Source organism: Caloenas nicobarica, chromosome 3 (assembly GCF_036013445.1).
Source record: "Caloenas nicobarica isolate bCalNic1 chromosome 3, bCalNic1.hap1, whole genome shotgun sequence".
Taxonomy (NCBI): Eukaryota; Metazoa; Chordata; class Aves; order Columbiformes; family Columbidae; genus Caloenas; species Caloenas nicobarica.
Window position 1 is genome coordinate 606,076 of NC_088247.1, and position 15,718 is coordinate 621,793.

Here is a 15,718-nt window from a genome sequence, read left to right on the forward strand (position 1 = left end):
ACAAACCCGGGAAGGTCACGAGCAGCCGCCGGTGACCCGAGCAGGGACCGGGCGAGCTGGCGGCGGCGTTTTCCCGTTTGCCCTCCGCCTCGGGTGGCTCCGCAGCCTCTGCACGGCAGCGGCCGCCTCGGATGTACATTTGTAATGTTCTTCGGTCTTTGTACGTCGGTGCGTGTGTGTTTACACCGGGGTGTGTGTAGGTGTGCGTGGGTGCGCGCGTGTAGCCAAGGGATCTATTTACCGTCAATGTGAGGGGCTGTACAGGGGGAAACTCCCAGAGGGAGGGGAACGGGGCTTTTTTTTGTTGTTAAATTGTTTAGTTATTTTGGGTTTCAGGTTTGGACTTTTTTTTCGCGAGTGGGTGGGTCTGGGTCTGTTCTGGATTGATTGATAAGGTGAGGGGCCTTGATTAGGACCAAATTTTTGTGCCTGTTGCTCTGGTGATTTATTTAGAAATCAAAAGTTTACCGTATGGTGGCCCATCCTTGTCACTCTATACATATGAATATACAGGACATATTATAAATATATATATATTATACATACTGTATGGAGAGAGGTCAGTAATCACCCTCTGGCTTTGGATGGACACCTCTTGAACCTGCTGTAATGTAGCTTTGACCCAGTGCTGGGAAGGACCAGAAAGCGCCAGCGCCTGTTGGAAAACTGGCAATGACACCAATAAAGGAATGAGCATCATCGCAAAGGGCGTGTGCAGCTCCTTCCTCCGCACCCATGTCGGTCTGTCCGAGCGCAGCTCCGCGTCACGTACCCAGCTCAGGGAACCGCGGGCGCTGGGGTGAGGAGAGCCGAGGGTTTGGGGTCTGGGCTCCTGGGCGCCGGTGCCTGCCCGCCTGCATTTCTGTCTGGAGACATCCCAGGCCAGGCTGGACGGGGCTCTGAGCACCCTGAGCTGGTGCAGATGTCCCTGCCCATGGCAGGGGGGCACTGGGGAGCTGGGGAGGCCCTTCAACACAAACCGTCCCGTGGTTCCATCACTCGGTGGCTCCGGGCTGCGGGTGGAGCAGGAGGTGCCCTCGCTGTGTCAGGAGCAGCAATAGCGAGCAGGCAGGAGACCGGCCGTCTCCCAAGTGCCGCTGCATTTTTCCCATGCCATTGGAAAATGGGGAAATTCCCATGTCCTGCGCATTAACAAAGCTCTCCTGAAGAAAACCCTGCGAAGGCACAGAATTCCCGTGCTCTGAGACTGTCCGCAGCACCGACCTGTCCGGCAGCCTTGGGGCGCTCTGGAATCATGGCCAGCTGATGCTGGGAATCGCTCGCAGCCACCGTCGTGGCTCCTTGTGCTCCCCAGCGTGTTTTATTGGCGGCTTTTCCTGGTGAGCTGCCTCCCCGCGCTTGTCCCACGGGCAGCCTGGGTGACACGGTGAGGGACGAGACACAGGGTGAGAAGGAAAAGGCAGGGGAAGGAGAAGGCAATCCACAGCTGCACCGGTGGCAGGAGAAAATGGGGAGAAGGATGCTCCGCTGTGCACCGGGGAACGAACGGTTACATCAGAGGAAAAAAACAAAGCATGCAATCATGTGTTTTGCTTCAGCCTTCATTTGAAAGGTCACTCGCGATCAGATGGTTGACAACAAATGTCAGCGGAAAAGGGCTGAGGACTCTGGCTGAAATAAGAAAACAGAAGGTTAAAGATTTCTTCTGCATGCTGGGTGTTTCCAAACCGGCTGGGTCTGATTTAATTCATACCGACGTGTGTAGGGAAGTTGGTGAAGCGGTCGCTGAGCTCAATGAGGGGTTTTGAGAACTGCAGGGAACATGCAAGGTGTCCAAATAGGAACCGGACAAACATAAAGAATATCTTTAAAATGGGGGAAAGGAGGATTCAGGGAATTATATACAAAGCCTAACTTAACTCCTGAAGAGATGTTGAATGGGTCAACAAAATCCATCTGTAAGTGTCTACAGGGGCCGTTTGGAAAGGTTGGTAAGAAATCAACGGGAAGCATGCAAAATCATGAAGACTGAAAGAAATGGGGTTGGGGGGGTTTCCACCAGGGGCTAGAACACTGGAGAGAGGTAACAATGATCTTCGAATACTGCCAAAGGCACTGCCAAAGGAAAGGAGTACCTGTTTCAGCTGCCAAAAGGAGACAGGACAAGAATTTCTGGTCTTAGAACACAGCAGGAAATATTCAGATTAGAATTTAGGAAACCCGTTGTAAGCCCCCGAGGATAACACAGCACTGGAATAGTTCACACGTGCGATACAGAATCGCTGCCGCTGGAGGTTTAAAGTGCAGATCAGACTGACAGCTGTCAAGAGCCATTTCTGAGGCAGTTAGTGGCACCGGAGGGTGAAGGACGACGGGATGACCCCTGACCATCTCTTCCAGTCCTATTTTCGGTGATTTTGTGATTTGAAATCACTGCAGGGCCGGAGTCTGGGTGCCTGGGAGGGCGGCCGAGCCCTGGGCAGCGCTGGAAGAACTGGAGAGGGCGAGATAAGGAAGGAGAAAGTGGGGTTTTGCCATGTTCGATTTACGCCTCTGCTGCCACCCGAGGCAGCCTGCGAGCAGAGCAGAAAGCAAGGTCCCTAGGCAATACAGACAGAATAAAAGGGAGGCGAATGTCACATTATAAGCATCGCCATGCAGTCAGGAGCTCTACTTGTTCCCGAGGCGATCAATAATCGCGCATGAAAGCTGCAGAGAAGGGCAAAGGATTTTTCCACGCCAAGTAGAACTGCCAAAGCCATTCTGAAATGTCAGCTGTGGCAATGTGCACGCCACGTCCCACGGGACAAGAAGGTGACTGCAGGCAGGCAAAAATGCTCCAGTCACCAACAATGCTCTTTCCTTGCAAACTGTGGAGTGTCCGGTTCATGACGTTACGGACTCGGGGCGGTTTGGATTTCCCTGCGCCCGCGGCAGCATCAGCCAGGGGAGCCGCTGCGCGCTGGGCTTGATGAACACGAATATTTCCTCCGTCTTTGTGCCTCTCGCCTGGCCCCGGCACGGGCAGAGCGCCCAGCGAGCGTGCGCAAGGCGTGGGCAGCACCGGGGCGGCCTCGGCCGCCGCGCACCATCAATATTCATCATCCAAGCTCATTTTCAATGCAAAAAATCCCCAGGAGTGACCGTGTTTTCCAGCTCCGCTTGGTTTTGCTCTGTGATTTGTGTGCTTGTTCTTTGGGGTTGGTTTGTCTTTTTACAAACGTCTGCTCCGGTTTCTTTGATGATGACATTCAGTGGCTTTAGCAGCCAGGGGAGTCTTTTCTCAGGTTCAAGGTCTCTTTGCTTCCCTGGAACAGCCATCCTGCAGAATTACACAGAACCCTGCAGCTTTTATGAGAATATTGAATCAGGTTATAAAAATATGATTTTAAAGAGATATGTCCCGTCTACTGACAGTTCAAAAAATACTAGAATTTTTAACTGAAATCCAGAAAATTTGAGATAAATTCACTATAACAATTTTGGGTTTATTATTCCTACAATTCATAGGACTTTTTCTGTCATAAATTTAGAATGTATGCCTAAGATTTGTATGGGTCTATATGCCAATATTTACATTTTCACTGATGAACGTAAGTGATAATTTTAAAGGGGCCAAACATCTACATCCCCCCACCTTTGAAGAAAAATGCTGATGGAGACTCATTGTCCCTCTGTGACCCCTCTGTCCTGGTACCACACAGAAAAGCTCAAATGCAAGGGACCCAAGAGCCACAAGTTCAATACAAACCAAAGGAGCAGGAGAGGCAGAAGCTGAACTAGCAAAGCCGTAACACGCCGTACACACTTGGGTGGCCAGTTTGTTGTGCTGAAGATCAGGGGCCCACAGGAGCAGGGTAGATAATTATAACTTAAATAAATCCTGACATAACCCCCAGTGTTCAGATTCTCTCGGAGATGGAAGTCCCTTCGAAGACACGAGTTGAAGAACCAGCAGAAAAACCTGCAGAAGAACCAGCAAGAAGAACCAGCAGAAGGCTGAAGAACCAGGTGGAAGAACCCACAGAAGAACCAGCAAGAAGCTTGTGTGTCTCCAACAGAGGGTGAGTGTGGCGGGATGAAAGCAGGTAGCTACCAAGGCAAGCTCCACAGCCTACAAGTGATGGCATCTCCCTGAAGAGTGTCCAGCTTTGCTTCTAAACCACCAGAAGACAGTTTCAGTGGGCACAGAGCTGCTGGGCGGGGGTCACGGATGGCAGAGCCATAGCTGCTCCCTGCAGTGTCAGGCACGGGGCAGAGGTCTGGAGTGGAGACCTCTGCAAGAAAGGGGTTGGGTTCCTCCACGGCCAGCGACTTCTGGAATGGGATGGCTGCAGAGCAGGTTCTAGAAGTGTTAGTCTCTGGACCAGAGTCAGTCTTAGAGCAACAGAATCACAGATCCCAGCGTGGCTGGGTGTCAGGAGCTCTGCAGATCCCCAGCCCAGCGCTGCTCACGCAGGGTCACCAGAGCAGATCACACAGGTCGGTCCAGGGGGTTTGAATGTCTCAGAGCAGGAGACTCCACACCCGCTCTGGGCAGCCTGGGCCAGGCTCTGGCACCTCCCAGCAAAGAAGTTTCTCCTCGTGTTCACATGGACCCTCCTGTGTTTCAGTCTGTGCCCGCTGCCCCTCACCCTGGCGTTGGGCACATTCATGTGGTCAGTGATGTGAATTCAGTCCTGTCTGAAGCTGCTAGAGCCGGGGTCATCAAAACGACACCTGTGCTGGGGAGGGACATGGGCACCCCTCAGTCTCCATGCCAAGGACAGAAGGATGTGTTTGGGGAAATTTATACAGCTCCTGGATCCTCTTCTTCTTGCTCTCCTCTTGTGTGCGAAAAACGAGCCACCCAGACAGTGACTTGTCTCTGAGAGCTCTGCAGCGTGTCGTTGAGATACAGAGGGTGGCTCAAAGCAAGGTTTACCAAATGCTTCAGATCCATCTCATTCAAGACAACCAGTAACATTTGCTGCTGCTCCTTCAGTCCTGCCCTGCAGCTCTCAGTTCTGCGGCTCGCACGCCGGCCCAGGAGCACGTAGAGGGGACGGGGACCATCAGCATCCTGGCCTCGGGGGAGCTCGTCACTCCCCTGACCCTGCTCCTGAGTCATGATGAGCAACATCCTCTGAATCCTGATTTTCCAATTGCTAATGCAGTGCTAAAGCTTGTTATCATCTTTGCAAAGTACTTCGAGATTTATGTTTTACAAAAAGTTGCAAAAGAGCTGAATGTTTTTACTACTGAGTAGATTTTAAACTATTTCAGCACAAAGGTGACTACAGCCACTACAAATAAGCTGCATGGACTTCCCAAGACAAAAGCTGTGCACCTCCCTTTGTTCCAGAAAGGGTTTGGGGTTTGATTTTTTTTTTTGCTGTTCCTCGATGCTCTGATGACACCTTGTGGACTTTTCCCTGTACTACTGTGGCTATGCAAAGACCTAAGAATTTCATTCTTTTTCTCCCTAATGGCTCTTCTACTCCGTTTCCCTACATTTTTCTCTGGTGACCTTTTTCTCCAGGCTATTAGCTCAGTTTTCAATGGCTTTTAGCAAGGGAGTCTCGTCACTAACATGATTTGGCATATTCTGTTCCTGCGCGTTGCTGTCTTGCTAACATTTGTTGTTTTGCCATCAGACGGAGTGACCTAGAGCTCTCCGTGAGCAGCCGTGCTCCACAGCACATCTGGGGATGCAGCAGCAGGTTTCAGATGTTCCGAGCGGTCTGTGCGCTGCGATGATGGTGATTTGACGCCTCCTCCACAATGGGCTTCCCCAGTTAGTTTGTCTGGAGGAACATACTTGTCCTTTGTCCCCTCGGTCCCAACTTCTCTGCTAGCAGAAGGACATATTCATCATTTGTAGCTTCTCTGCCTTAAAACGTGTTGCCTGTGTGCTTTGTGATGCTGCGGGTACGTCCACAAGCGAGCGCTGGTCCTTGCAGAGCGCTGTTGGTGGGGCCAGCCCGCGGGCTCTGCCTCCCCACACGTGTCTGAACTCGGGAGGTGCTTTCCCTCTTAGGTCCCTCAATCCCAGAAGAAATATTAAAGGAAGGGAAGAAGTAGGAGTTAAACTTACTTTCTCCTATGAGTGTTTGTCTCCATTCTAATTCACACTGTGGATGGAAGCAGAACCACCCAAAACAGCTGGAAGAGACCATCAGAGTTTTAAGTGGCCAAGTATTAGGTGGAGAACATCAGAGTTTTCAGAGGACCGTCCTTCCGACAGCAGCAGCCCCAGAGACCTCCTGCGTGGCACCAGGTGCAGTTACTGCTAACGTGTGGGCAGACGCCGAGGTGGCCGCGCTACAGAACAGAGACACCCACATAACACACGCAGAAAGCATCAGCCCCCGGTGTACGCAGCTCAGGGGAAAAGAACGGTCAATATTCTGGCAAGGTGAGATTCAGACTAAACCTTGGATGAAAGCTTAGGCTGGATTTTATCAGTAATATTGTCCCAATTGACAGCAACAGAAGAAGAGTCAATCTTACAGACTTTGATCATGCTCTTCAGCTTATCAGTGGTGAAAGCCACCAAAAAGTCTGTCTTTATTGAAAGATGAAGACAGTGGATAGCCAAAGGCTTGCACGACAGCTCCACTGAGATGACATCAGGCTCGAACACCACCAAGGAGTCTTGTGTGTAATAAGCGGAAACCTTTGAGGGATTATCAAACCTGTAAGCACGGAAAAAAAAGAGGAACGTTCCTCCTGGGGGTGAGGGCAGATACAGCCATCAGATTTATTAGAGGAGGCTAGTGAGGATCTCAGCATACTTCAGCCCCAGCAGTAATTTAAAATGTTAGGTGGAATAAATTGAATGGAGGCTGCTGCGGTGGATGTTCACCAGGAAATAACTCCAGCCCCTTTGGTTAGATGGAAGGTTTTCTGCTCAAAAAAACACGTGGCACCCTGCTGTGAGCTGGCGGAAGATGTAGCTGGACTGAGAGAGATGGGATGATGGGATGATGCGATGATGAGATGATGAGATGATGAGATGATGGGATGATGAGATGATGGGATGATGGGATGATGAGATGAGCAGCCAGTCAGCAGAGTCCCTGGCACAGGGACAATGTCAGACACCAAGACAATGACTCATGTTGCTCCCTGCCATATCCCTCAGCTAAGTTTGGAACAGAAGAGAAAAGCAGCACATCGACTTCCCCTACCAAGGGAGAAATAATACCCCGGGGAGGCCCGTGGGGCTGAGGCTGCCCTTCCTCCTCCCGTGCATGGGGACGGCAGCCAGGAAAGCTCAGCTGCAGAAGACGGGTCCTGTAGTCCAGCTGCATGGAGTGAGCCGTCCACCGACAGGCTCCAGAGCCCAGGCTGCAGAAACGTGCACCTGGTGCTTAGCACATCACTTCCCAAGGAAAGGGAAATGGAGTCTGCATCCTTCTTTGATGGACATAGAACAAAGGGATCTTATTGTTTGTTATCGTGTAGGACAATCTTGTGTGCATGAGTGAAACCCCAGACCTGCTCTCATCGCTCCCTGATTTCGAGGATGTTGATGCATCTGCATCCTGGAATAAAAGTGTGATGGGAGCGGCTGAGGGAGCTGGGGGTTCAGCTGGAGAACAGGAGCTGAGGGGAGACCTTCTGATCTCTGACCTGCCTGAAAGGAGCTTGGAGCCAGGGGGGGTCGGGCTCTGCTCCCCAGGAACAAGCGCCAGGACCAGAGGAAACGGCCTCAAGTTGCGCCAGGGGAGGTTGAGGTTGGATGTGGGGAACAATTTCTTCCCCAAAGGGCTGTGGGGCATTGGAACAGGCTGCCCAGGGCAGTGCTGGAGTCACCATCCCTGGAGGGTTGGACAGACGGACACGAGGTTCTCAGGACATGGGGCAGTGCCAGGGGTGGGGAACGGTTGGACTCAATGATCTTGAGGGTCTCCTTCAACCGAAATGATTCCATGATTCTATGTTCTTGTATTACAGGTGAGATCACCAATTCTGAGCTTTGATAGTTGGAAATGAACTCATACCCAAGCACTTGAGGCACATTTTTCTGTCATTTTGGATCATGAAAGTACACTGGAAGTCATTCCGTTGTATATCGTGTTCTAGACTTGCAGTCAGCAGAGACAGCTGTGATTGTCTGGAGGAACAGGTGGTTAGTAAATGATATTTAGACAATTCCAGTAGAGTGAAACCTCAGGTGAAGTCTGTCATGAGGAGCTGTGCCTACAGGCAGCTCAATGACTCAGGACACCCAAGCCAACTTTTTCATCTATAGTCTGAGAGTCCAATATTCTCTGAACAGGATCTTATAGATATTCCTCACATGGAGGGTTTAAAGTTTAATATCAAATTTATTTATTTGAAGATACTTGATGTTACATGTGATTTGATTAAGCAGGGCGACACAGCAATGAACTGAAATCGCACCACAAGTACTGAAAGCAGCAATACACTGTTGAACCACAACCCAAACATGATTCCCGTTACTGATCCCCACCACACATTCTCCGTTGTGACCCCTCATCCCCATGAAGGAACACGCAGGTTGAGACCGGCCGGCAGGCCTGTTCCTTTCCTCAGAGCTCCTGCTGCTTGTTGCCCAGATTTTCTACTCTTTGGGGGGCTGAGCTGTGGATTCACTCCCCCGTTGCTCATTTGGCATTCAGACCCTTTTGATGAACTCAGGGACAAATTGACACAAGCACTTGATCTCAGCTGGTATAGCCTGGTCTCAAACGAGGGCAGCCCTGGTTCCCTTTGCGTTGAGATGTTGAGGTTCATGTGCAGCAGCTGTGCTCACCCACTCCTCCTCTTGTCCCCTGGGGCTCGGGAGCTCTGCCCCGTGCCCTGAGCCTGCTCCGTTGCAGGGTTACTGACCGGCCCCATCGCTAGCTGTGTGCCCGAGCCGTCGTTTCAAACCAGCGTGGAACAACTTCTGCAGCAGCAAAATCCTGCCCAAGGATGAGTCCAGGAGAGCAGCTAGAAAAACTTGAGGGAGGAAACTTGAATTTATTCACCCGGAACACCACCATGTTCAGAAGATCTAGGGTGAGTCTCAAAGCACCTGTGAGTCAGTCTAGGGAGGGTGGTTTTTTAATCTACTGCATCTCCCAATGGGAGTTATCAACCCCCCTTTTGTAGCTCGGTCACAGTAACTCCATGACTTTTGTGAAAATCCTTGATGCTGTGGACAGGCAGAATCCCAGGACGTATCAGCCACACGCTGACGGGAGGATAAATCCCTGCAGGAAAGCAAATGTCTGGCAGGTCGACAGGCTGCTGTGGGCAAAATGGTCTCAACTCAGGGGATTTCACTTCGTTTAATTTATTGTCAACTCATGTAAACTTTTCATTACCGATTTGGGTATTGAGAAAAACTAGAAGACAAGCAATTCAGCAAATGCTTGGGGAAATTATTTTTCTCCCCCTGCCCCAGGCCGAACCTCAGTCCAACAGCTTTACCCCCATGAATTGCTGCTCCCCGCCTTTCCGCGCTGAGCCAACGGGCAGCGCGGCTTTGGTCAGGGCTTGTGGTTTCTGTCCATCACTCCTCGCTTCTTACTCTTTTCTTCTGCTGCTTCTTGCACCTGCCCTGCTGTGGTGCGGGAGCCGCAGCCCCTTTGGGGTGTCCCTGCTCCGCTGTGGCTCCTCCACCCGCCACAGACCGGTCAGAGATGCCTCCTTTGGCACGAAGCGATGCGTGCCACGTGTCCCCAGCAGTGCCACCTTCCGTGCGCTTTATCTGCTTCCTCCACTTGCATTTCTTCTCATCCGTCTCCTCCTGTGCCCCAGGTTGTGCCACCGCTCCGCCCTTGAATGTCCAAGGAAGCTCAGCCTCCCCAAGGCCAGAATCAGGCTCCAGCTGCTATTCACCGCTCTGGCAGGAAATGGCCTGGAGGAAGACTCGCTTCTCCTGAAATAAAGTCACAACGATTCTGTAAGTGCTTGGGATAAAATGACTTTCACCCGAAACAGGCATTGCAGGAAGACTCCCTGGAAGAGATCGAAGAGGGGTTTGGAATGGGAGGACTTGCAGGATTTGATGATGGACCTTCAGGATGGGGAGTCCTGGTACCCAGCTCTTCAAGGTTGCAGGTTGCCAGGACAGTTCATCATCTGAAACTTTTTTTTTTTCTGAATAACTGGGAATAGGAGATGCTGGGCAGGAGGGCTGGATCCTCGTTCACACCCTTGGTGTAACTTCAGATTGATGCTTCAGTGCAGAGGAGCCAGGTACCAAAGGAATGGGCCTGCTTGTCCCTCCACCACTTGCCAATGGCACAAGGTCTTTAGGAGCTTGTGGCCCACGCTGAGACCCAGTCGGGGAAAGGGACAGGGAATTTTGTGAACAGTTGACACACCTAGTAACTAAGGGGGATGCCTGCAAGGTACAGGGATGAGCCTGGAAGATCATAAGATAGCTTGCAAGTTCAAAGTTAACAAGCCCTTACCAGTACTAAACGAAGACTTCAAAGGGAATGCTCTCCTTTGCTTTGTATGTATCTCCAGGAAAGCATGAGGAGCCAAGAAAAGCCTCTGACTACTTTACAAGGCTGCTTATAGTGTGAGGATACCCTGGGTAGGCACTCATCAGGGAGACAGAAAGTGCCTCTGTACCTCTGCTGAGGAAGAAAAACTGATGGAAAATCGTAGAATCATTTTGGTTGGAAAAGACCTGTAAGATCTTTGAGTCCAGCCATTAAACTCACACCGTCAAGTTCACCTCTAAACCACGTCCCTAAGAACCTCATCTACAGATGTAATACAGCTGTTACTTCTCTTGCAGCAAAACTGGCTCCTAAATATTTAGCTTGATTGCCACTGCACCACATTCCCTGCTGTTTCATTTTCCAGACAATCTAAAGCCCAAGTCCAGAGGCGGCGCATGGATTGAGACACTGTGGTTCATCCACTCACACTTATATCAGATTTAATAACACAACTGCTGAGGAGTGTGTGGAGATTTCCAAGGGGATTCTGCAACAGGCCTGCTTGGATTTCACGGGGATAAAGCTTTGCCTGAGTAAAGACCTGAGCTGGACCTGCATAAGCCCAGCTCAGGTATCTGCATCCCAGCAACTCAGACCTCCTGCCAATGGATGACAAGAGTCAATGTGACGAAACAGCACTGTGTTGTGAAGCGCCCGTGTTATATTTCTCCTTTTCATTAGAGGTTGTATTCACTGATTTGCACAAAGATTTGGGTTCCTGGTTTTTGTATCACTTTCAGAACTTAAAATAATTGTTGTGAAGCTGTATCCCCACAGCCCTCCCCCATGAGAAAGGCCATCTGCTCGTTGTTTCAGCTCAACAACCTGACATTTGCATGTTCTTTTTCCTGGCTGGAAGTACCAACCAGCAACCAGCTCACTGCTTGCTTTGAACTGGAGTTTAAAAATAGGATTTAAACACTTACCAATTCTGCTTTAGCATTGATTCCCCTTTAATAAATACGAGTTGTTTAAGCTTAAAGCAAGTTGATTGTAATAACCTTGCTCCTGATGTTTACAAAGTGGGCTGGTGCTGTGTTCCAGTACAATAAGGTCCGTCAGGGCTGGGCTGATCCCCGGCAATGAACTCGGCTGCACTTCCTCCTGTGCAGCTTCCACAGATAAAATTAGAGCAGAGGAGCACGACCCCGAGAGCAGCCGGCCGGCCGAGCCGCCCGCTCCGGAACTTCTCCGGCAAGCTGCACGTTGTACTTCGGCCATTCTGCTTTTCGCCACACTGCGAGCTGGGTGAATTACGAATCGAAAGAGGATTGAGGGATTGTTTTTGAAATAAATACCAGCAGTTTGGTTCTGTGGCTCCCGCAGCTGCTTTGGACAGACAGGCCTGTCCGGAGCCCGGCTCCTCGGAGGCACGGGTGGGCAGGGGCTGCTTCAGGCCAGACGTGGCGGAGAAATTGCCCAGAGCAGTGGTGGGTGTCCCGTCCAGCCTGGCCTGGGATGTCTCCAGGGATGCTTCATCCACCGCCTCTCTGGCCAGCCTGGGACAGGCTCTCACCACCCCCACGGGGAAGAATTTATTTCTCATATCTAAGCTAAATCCTCCCTCTTTCAGTTTAAAGCCGTCGCTCCTTGTCTTGTCACAACCCCTTGTACAAGGTCCCTCTCCAGCTCTCCTGTAGGTCCCTTTAGGTACTGGAGGCCGCACTAAGGTCTCCCCGGAGCTTCTCTTCCCCAGCTGAACCCCCCAGCTCTCCCAGCCCGTCCTCCCAGCAGAGCTGTTCCAGCCTCGGGTCATTCCTGGGGCTCCTCTGGACTTGCTCCAACAGGTCCGTGTCCCGCGGCTGTTGGGGGCCCTGGGGCTGGATGCTGCGCTGCAGGTGACGTCTCACCAGAGATGATCAGCTCACCAGAGATGATCAGCTCACCAGAGATTGCATCATCCTGGTGTCTCTTCCAGCTAACGCCTCTACGCATTTACGACTCGCAACACAAATCCTGAGGGCCACCCTAACATCAGGGGTTGGAGCATGTGCCATATTACATTTTGGTAAAAGAGGAAACTATGATTCTGCGAGTCAGTGTGAGATTCACTTAGGAGGTGAAGAAGCGGTTTTGGATCTTAGATCCTGGATGGGCTTACCTCTCGTGAGGGAGCTGGCTGCCTTAGCTTATTGAAAGAGACTTCTTAATGCTCTTTCACAGCCTTGGTAAGTGATTATTTTTTCTTCGAAGACTAGTTCATAATGAGAACTTGCTCCTTTCCCTCGGTGCTCAGTTCAACATGGTCTCATGTGGCCATTTATGCTGCACATTTATGCCCATTGCTCTGTTTCGGCGTTGGTGTCTAACTGTTGCTCAGAAGCTTCAACCTCCCAAGGTGCTGTGAGAATTGAGGTGCACAAAGACCTTTAAGGACACTGGCCTTGACCTCCTTGTGTCCCTGGCGCCGTGCTCACTGACGGTGGCTTTCCCACACAGGCACATACTACGATTTTCCACATTCTTTTCCCGTAGAAACAGGAACATACGACGCTGCACACTGTGAGGAGCTGCTCATTTTCCTATGAAACCACGATATGGAAAGAGGAACCATTTGAGGTGCTGCATAGACGTACGTCCTTTGCAGGTGGGTGACAAAGGCTGGCTTTCAAATAGTGCAGTAATTAGTTTTTCTATCCGGTCAGTGACATCCCTCCTTTAACAGGAGAGGCGATGGAAATAAAATGACAAGTCTGGGTGGGCTGGGAGCGTCACCTGGGAGCTCCTGGGGCTTCCAAGGGCAGAAGCTTTTGGCTGAGAGAGGACGGGAGCAGATTGCAACTGCGGAGGGCAAGGTGGGCTGGGGGACAGCTGTGCTGAGAAGGGGACGTGGAGCCTGCGGAGCGGCGTTGCAGGAGAACGGCACAGCTGGGAGTGCGAGGGGACACGTGCAGGGCCGAGGTTCGACCTGTTCATCAGTGACCCGGCTGAAGGGACGGAGCGCGCCCGCGGGCAGTTTGCTGCCGATCCCAGGCTGGGAGGAAGGGCTGACACAGCAGAGGCTGCGCTGCCGTCAGAGCCCTGGCCAGGCCGGCTGGGCAGGGCAGAACCCCATCAAGTTCAACCAGGGCAAGTGTGGGGTCCTGCCCCTGGGCAGGAACAACCCCCGGCACCAGCACAGGGTGGGGGGACCTGCTGAAAGCAGCTCTGCAGAGAGGGACCCGGGAGTTCTGGGGACAACAGGGTGGCCATGAGCCAACAAGGTGCCTGTGGCCAAGAGGCCACCGGTGCCGGGGCTGTGTGAGGAAGAGTGTGGGCAGCAGGGCAGGGAGGTGAATCCTCCCCCTCTGCTCTGCCCGGGGGAGGCCCCGTCTGGAGTTACTGGGGCCAGTGCTGGGCTCCCCAGTTCAGGAAGGACCAGGAATCACTGGAGAGAGTCCAGGGAGGGACACAAAGATGCTGAGGGCTCTGGAGCATCTTTGTGACGAGGAGACACTGAGAGAGCTGGGGCTGTTGAGCTGGAGAAGAGAAGCTCAGAGGGATCTGATCAATGGGATCAATATCTCCGGGTGGGTGTCAGAGGATGGAGCAGACTCTGTTCAGTGGTGCCCAACGCCAGGATGAGGGGCAGCGGGCACAGACTGAGACACAGGAGGGTCCATGTGAACACGAGGAGAAACTTCTTTGCTGGGAGGTGCCAGAGCCTGGCCCAGGCTGCCCAGAGCGGGTGTGGAGTCTCCTGCTCTGAGACATTCAAACCCCCTGGACCGACCTGTGTGATCTGCTCTGGTGACCCTGCGTGAGCAGCGCTGGGCTGGGGATCTGCAGAGCTCCTGATGCCCAGCCAGGCTGGGGATCCGTGGAGGTGCTGGCAGAGGCAGATGGCACCCGGGATGGTGGTAACCGTGGAGCTGGACGGCAGAGGATGTGGACAGCAGCCCCGAGTGCAGGTGCGGGTGTTGGGGAACAGGGATGGTCACCAGGCGGGGGCTGCAGGGTTGGTCGGGGTGCGTTGGCCACCCCGGAGGGAAGGGCTGCGCAGCCAGGGAGGGGACACGGGGGGCAGCTGTGACGCTGCTGTCCCATAACCAGGGATCTCTACCCGCTGTGCATGCAAATGAGCCGAATTCTGCACACAGACCAGGTACTGGTTTTATTACGGAGCAGTACAAGTCTGGATGCTGGATCAAACCAGTGTACCAGCAATATCAAAGTCTCAGTCACCTGTACAGAATATATGTATTATATACACACACACCTGCAGGGCTGATCGGTTACGGTATTTGCATATTACATCACATAATTCCCAGCGCGCACACGGGGTGAGCGGGGCTCTGCCCCGGGACGCGGGCGGCCCCCGACACGGGGCTGTGCGTTTGGATTAAAACGATATTACAATGGGCAAAGTTCACCTTAGGTTCAGCACGCCCACAACATTTGGCGATGATCACTCGATAATCAGCTGTCTATGGCTGACTTCTCAATTCCGGGATAGATTTTGCTGTACAATTGAATGTTAATTACCGCTAGACATTTAATGTCTTTAATTAGTCTAATATTAACTTTTTAGTTGTCCTCATGCTCAGGTCCTTTGGCCTGTCTGGTGACAAAGCCATGAGGGGCCGCGGGTGAGCTGGGCTCTGCGGCTCCGGTGTCGGGACAGGGCGGCGGGCGGCAGCGGTGACACGGGAGGGGCTGCTGGCCCCACGGCGAGTGCGAGCACAGGCGGCGAGGGGGGCGGCGGGTGACCGGGGCTGGCGGAGCCGGAGGCCGCTGCTGGCGGGCCGTGGCGGGGCCGCGATGGCCGGAGCAGCCGCTGCTCGCCCGGGGCGGCCCTGGGGACACGGCCGAGCCGCCGCCGTTTCCGCGCCCACCGGGGAGGGGCGGGGCCACAGCGGGGAGGGGCGGGGCCGCAGCGGGGAGGGGCGGGGCCGCAGCGGGGAGGGGCGGGGTCACAGCGGGGAGGGGCGGGGCCGCAGCGGGGAGGGGCGGGGTCACAGCGGAGAGGGGCGGGGCCGCAGCGGGGAGGGGCGGGGTCACAGCGGGGAGGGGCGGGGCCACAGCGGAGAGGGGCGGGGCCACAGCGGGGAGGGGCGGGACCGCAGCGGGGAGGGGCGGGGCCACAGCGGGGAGGGGCGGGGCCACAGCGGGGGGCGGGGTCACAGCGGGGAGGGGCGGGGCCACAGCGGGGGGCGGGGTCACAGCGGGGAGGGGCGGGGCCACAGCGGGGGGCGGCCGCGCCCTTTGGCAGCAGCCGCGGGTCGCGAAGTGCGCATGCGCAGCCAGGCGACGGGCGGGGCTCCATGCTAGGCCCCGCCCCCCGGCCGCCCGCACAGTAGGTGGAGTCACGCGGGCGGGGTCAC